This window comes from Leptonychotes weddellii, chromosome 5 (genome assembly GCF_054177405.1).
Source record: "Leptonychotes weddellii isolate Sample4059 chromosome 5, ASM5417740v2, whole genome shotgun sequence".
Classification (NCBI taxonomy): domain Eukaryota; kingdom Metazoa; phylum Chordata; class Mammalia; order Carnivora; family Phocidae; genus Leptonychotes; species Leptonychotes weddellii.
In genome coordinates, this window is record NC_138373.1 from 132,250,850 (window position 1) to 132,256,542 (window position 5,693).

General features: G+C 38.1%; 1 pseudogene; it reads right to left on the minus strand.

Annotated features, from left to right (window-relative positions):
* Positions 1–1,488: 1,488 nt before the first annotated feature.
* LOC115942864 (large ribosomal subunit protein uL23 pseudogene) lies at positions 1,489–2,465 on the minus strand (annotated as a pseudogene).
* Positions 2,466–5,693: the final 3,228 nt, after the last annotated feature.

The window sequence follows — 5,693 nt, forward strand, 5'->3', positions numbered from 1 at the left end:
TTGGAGCTCCAAAGACAAAGAAATCATTATCCTTGCCTCTCTAGAGCTTGTAGTCCTGGAAAAAGACAAAGCAATGGAAACGTAGGAAACTTACCATAAGTGGTGTCAGCTCCAAGGGGGAATTGACTCTCTCAGTCTAGGGGTTTCTTCTTGGAGAAGGTCACATCTGAATGGCTAGTAATATAATGAATAGTAAGTGATGTCACAGGTCAATATGGAGCATTTAATATACATACTTACCTCTGAGTAACCCCTTTAAAATTACATAATGTAAATATTTAACCCCCAAATTTAAAACCAACAGAACAAAGAGAATTGGTGAAGAAGTGAGAGACGGGCAGAAGCTATATAGCCGACAATTGGCTGAACTGAGGGAAGAAGGCTGAAATCTATTGCCTACAGAGGGGGCTTCCCAGTGTGAGTGGAGTGGATTTGGTCCACATGACACCAAAAAGGCTCAGACGCTGGAACCACTAGGTACCTCTGGGAGCCAATATTCAGAATGGAGCCAAGAATAGGACTAGTTAAAAACCTATCTGGAGCTTTTCAATGGCTCCCATCCCTTCTACCAATCTATACAGCCAGTAAACTACACCTTTGCAACTCTGGGCAGAAGACAAGAACTTTACTCCCAGAAAAAGCTGAATCTACAAGACTCTTCACTCAAATAACAAACACAGCTAAGGTCAGGAGCAAAATGCGATATAGGAAATGGGAGATTAAGTGAAAATCTCTGTACTGGACAGTGAGGCTTCTTGAGCCCTTTTCCTAAGTCTGCAGTTATCATAAGCAGAAAGCTGCAAGATTCTCCTCTGGAAAAACAGAATGGTCCAAGGGAGGAGACCTCTACATACGGACACTGGAAGTCTATAAGGAAAGAGCTGGGTTCTAGCTCTATTGAAAGCAGGCAGCCACCCAGTGCTGCCTTGGCACACGGACCTGCTAATGAGCTTTTTAGGGCCCCACTCTTAACTACACATGGGCAGGCAAGATCTCCAAATATTTGAGGAAACCCTGATATGCAAGATAGACCAAAGCAAGCAAGCAAGCAAGCAAACAAACAAACAAACAAAGCAGGAGATTAGATTGGACTTAGAAAAAATAGAGATCAATACAGTGAGCAGGAAAAGGCTGAGGGAAAAAAAAACCTTTAATAGATAACTTTAGGAATATGGGATGAGACTACACTTATAAAACAAAACTGGGAAACTAAAAAAAAAAGTTATATTTTAAGTCCAAGGATTTTGTTGTATTATTCTTTATATCATTTTGTAAGTCTTAAGTATCCTTCAATAATTTTTTTGTAAAAAGAGAGAAAAGCTAACTACACCAAAATTGAAAAGCTTTATTTCTTTATTTTTTTAATTTTCATATCTTCAACAGAACCTTTGATAAATGAAGAACAAGAACAGAGATCACCATTCATATGAAAAATGAACAATCTAAAAATAAAGAAGAGCTCTTGAAATGAAAATGATAGTAGAAAAAAAGGTCAATGGAGGGTTTTAAGACAAAATCAAAGACTCTCCCAAGCAAGAACAGGAAGATAAAGAATTGAAAAATGGAAAATACAAGAAAGAAAATAAGAAAATCAACACAGGATATTCAACATCTGAATAATCTTTGCTCCCAAAATACAGAGTAGAGCTCCAGCCATCATCTTATTTCTTTTTTTTCTTTTTCCTTTTTTCCTTTTTTTTGGGAGGGGGTGAAAAAAATGTATATTTAGATTTAGCCAGCTAGACTCAGTTTAGATGATCCCAATTTTGTTAGCAATATCCAAAGCATCATAATCAGGAGCCAGTTGAACATAAACCTTCATCTCTCCATCAGGCCTGATCAGAGTGTTGACCTTCGCCACGTCAATGTCATAGAGCTTCTTTCCAGCCTGTTTGATCTGGCGCTTGTTGGCCTTGACATCTACAATGAACACAAGTGTGTTGTTGTCTTCTATTTTCTTCATGGCTGACTCAGTAGTCAGGGGAACTTGATGAAGGCATAGTGGTCAAGCTTGTTTCTTCTGAGGGTGCTCTTTCAAGGATATTTGGACTGCCTTCAGAGATGTAGTGTCTTGGGCCATTGGAAGGTAGGTGACATGCGGATCTTTATTTTGTGACTGTGGACACCTTTCAGCATCACTTTCTTGACCTTCAAAGCCTTTGTTTTGGCTTCTGCTTTAGGAAGGGCAGGGATTTCCTTCTTCACCTTTGGCACCATCTTCATTGAAAGGGTACCATCTTATTTCTCTTCTTGCCTTTTTTGGGAAAGCGTCTTAAGAAAGTTATCTACACCCACTAATTGTCATTTCTTCCCTCCTCTCTCTGTGAATCCACTCCAATCAAATTTTTACCTTACCACTTCCCCAACACCTATTTTCATCAAGATCACCAAAAAAGAAACTCATTTCTTAGTCCTCATCTCACTTATCAGCAGCACCTGACAAAGTAGATAATTCCCTCCTTCTTGGAAAACTTTCTTTGCTTGTGGAACTCCACATATCCCTGCTTTCCTCCTACACCTTGGCCTCTTCCTCTCAGTCTTTCCTGCTATTTCTTACTCATCAACCTGATCTCTAAATGTGGACAGTGCCTCCAGACTCCATCCTGAGATCTCCTTTCCTCTAGTGAGTATATAATCTACACCCACTCTCTGGGCTATCACTTCCTATCTCATGGTCATACAGACCACCTATATGCTGAAGGCTTCCACATCTATATCTCCAGCCCACATACCTCACCTAAACATGCAGACCTAAATGTCAAACTCACAATTTACATCTTTATTTGGATATGTAACAGGCATGTCATACTTTCAACGCCCAATTCCAAACTTCTTACACTTTCCTCCCTCTCCCCAGAAATAAAGATAAAAAAAAACAAAAAAACAAGCTTCTCCTCCTGTACTTTTCCCTTTTCAGTTTTTGGCAACTTCTTTTTTTAGGCTCATGCCAAAATCCTGAGTCCTCTTCCTTCCTTTTTATCTCACACCTCAGATACGGTCTGTCAGCAAATCATGACACTTCTACCTTCAAAACATATAAAGAATTCAACCACAACTCACAATCCTCACTGCCACTGCTCTGGTACAAGCCACTGTTACTTCTCTCTTGATTTGTTGCAACAGCCTCCTGAATGGCACCCTTGCTTCTACCTTTGCCCTCTTTCAGACTCTCTCACCATACCAGCCAAAGTGATTCCATTAAGACCTATGTTAGATCACGTTATTCCTCTGCTCAAAACCCTCCAGTGGTCCCCTTCCTACCTACAAGGCCTTGCATAATTTGGGCCCCACCTACCCTTAACCTCATTCCCTCCCACTCTCCCATTTGCTTCCTTTGTTTTGGTCACCCTGGCTTCCTTACTATTCCTTAAATACATCTGTACTTCAAACTTGATATTTTTCCTACCTAAAAGGCTTTTACCCCAGAGATCTATCTAGCTAACTCCTTAATCTCTGTCATCTTAACTTAAACCTCACTCTCGCAGTGAAGCCTTTCCTGGCCTCATATCTAAAATCACAAATCTCACGTACACACCCTATATCATAACTTCCTTCCTGGCCTTTTTTTTTCTTAGCATTTATTACTAACATTACTTTTTATTTTACTTATTTAACTTACCTATCTTTACCATTAGAATATATGCTTCACAAGGGTAGAATTTTTAGTCTTTGTGTGCACTGCTATAATCCAAGAACTTAAAAGAATTCACAAATATCACAAAGACATTTATTAATAAATGAAATAATCAAGGAACAGGAAACATAAATCTATCAAAGAAATAATTCAAGAAAATGTCTTAAAACTTAAGAACCTCAGTTTATAAAATGACTCCTGGTAACTTATTAATAAAATAAGACGCACACTATGACACAACATTATGAAATCCAAAATGTTAGAGATTTGGAAAAAGATACTAAAGCTTCCTGTGAGAAAATAACTGATTATATACAAAGAACTGGGAATTAGATTACCATTAAACTTTATAGAAGTAATGCAATATACTAGAAAAAAAATGGAGTACTTTTAAAATTCTGATAAAATTTTACTTTCTGTAAAACATTTCTTATCTTAATAATGTATCATTTAAATATGAAGGCTAAATAAAGACCATCTCAGGCATTTAAGATTTTAAAATAAATTACCTCCCATGTACCTCTTTTCAGGAAGCTACTGGAGGATGTGTTTTCCAACATGAGGTTTTAAACCAAGAAAAAGTAAGGCACTAGATCCAGGAAATAGAAAATATAAAGAAGAAATAAATGAAGAGAATTCAGAGAATAGTGTGGAATATCAGGTCTAAGGGTCAGCCAGTTCAGATTGGAACTGGAGAACACACAAGGCTACAGTAGGAATCTCAAAGACAAAAGAACTGCTCAACACTTCTGTTCATATTAGGGGAATTTCAATGCTTTGGGGAGATTTCTAAATTGACATAGAAAATTAAGTGAACAACAACAACAATCTATGCAATTTTAAACACCAGAAAAAAATAGAAAGATTTAGGAGGAGAAAAGTAAAATCATGCTTGCTGGGTTTGCTGGAATATGTAGCATTTATAGAGTCATGATAATTTAAATTCTGATTATTGAATTAACCAAAAGTTGTCCACACGCGCACACACACACACACACACACACACTAAGATACTAAGGAGAGAAAGCATCTTAGCCTGAGTGCTCTGGAAAAATGGGGTCTGATAAAAGGATTTAAATACTGAGACTTCATTGAGGAGGTACAAATCCAGGTCACTGAGAGACAGAAATAAATAAAGCAAAGCAAAAAGAATGCTAAGCAATAAAGGCCATATGTTACATATTTGTCTCTCATTGGTCAAAATTTACCCACAGATATTATTCTCCCTTATTTCTGAGTTGGGTTATCTGGCTTCTCCAAAAGCCATTGGGGAGCTGAATTTCCCATTCAGAGAATTAGAGCTTCATCTGAGTCCAGATGTGGTAACAAGAGCCAGAAATGTTGAGCCTTGTGTTAGTTGGCCTAACTGTGCTGCTGGCAGCCAAGAGAAAGGGCCCAATATTCCAGGGCAAATGACTGGTTATCTCCTGGGAGAAGCACCGCAGTCTGGGAGCTGGACATCACCAGGGGAAACTGAGGAGGCAAATTAAGACTTTTACCCAATACAGAGGGTAAACAAATACTGCAGAAAGATGTCAAGGAAGCTAAATTCTAATTTTCTATAGTAGTATTTTTAGATAATGTCTAAATTTTTAAAATCAGAAAAGTGATACCTAGCTAGCTAGACAGATGGATAAAGAAAGAACGAGAAGGAACAGAAATATAATTTTTGAATCTGATTGCCTCTGGAAAGTGCACACTTTGCTATGAGGGGCAAAGCAGGGACAAACTTGTAGTGTGGTTTGCTTGATTAATCTAGGTTCATGTATTAAAAATTACAATTAAGTCTAAAGTAGAATGAGTGAAAATGTTATATGCCAAGAAAAAGAGCAATGGCCTCTCTGCAGAGATGGCAGCCTCTAGAACAGCCACATACATAGAGGTTGGGCATGTGGATGGGAGTGATTGGAGATAAGCCTGAGCAAGTAGGATGAGGGTGACTGTAAGTCATGCTAAAGACTCTGAACTTCATTCTGCAGGACTTGAGGAGTCAGTGAAGGGTTTAAAGCAGGAAAGAGATATGATCATATTTGTATTTTAGAAAGAATATTCTAGCTGT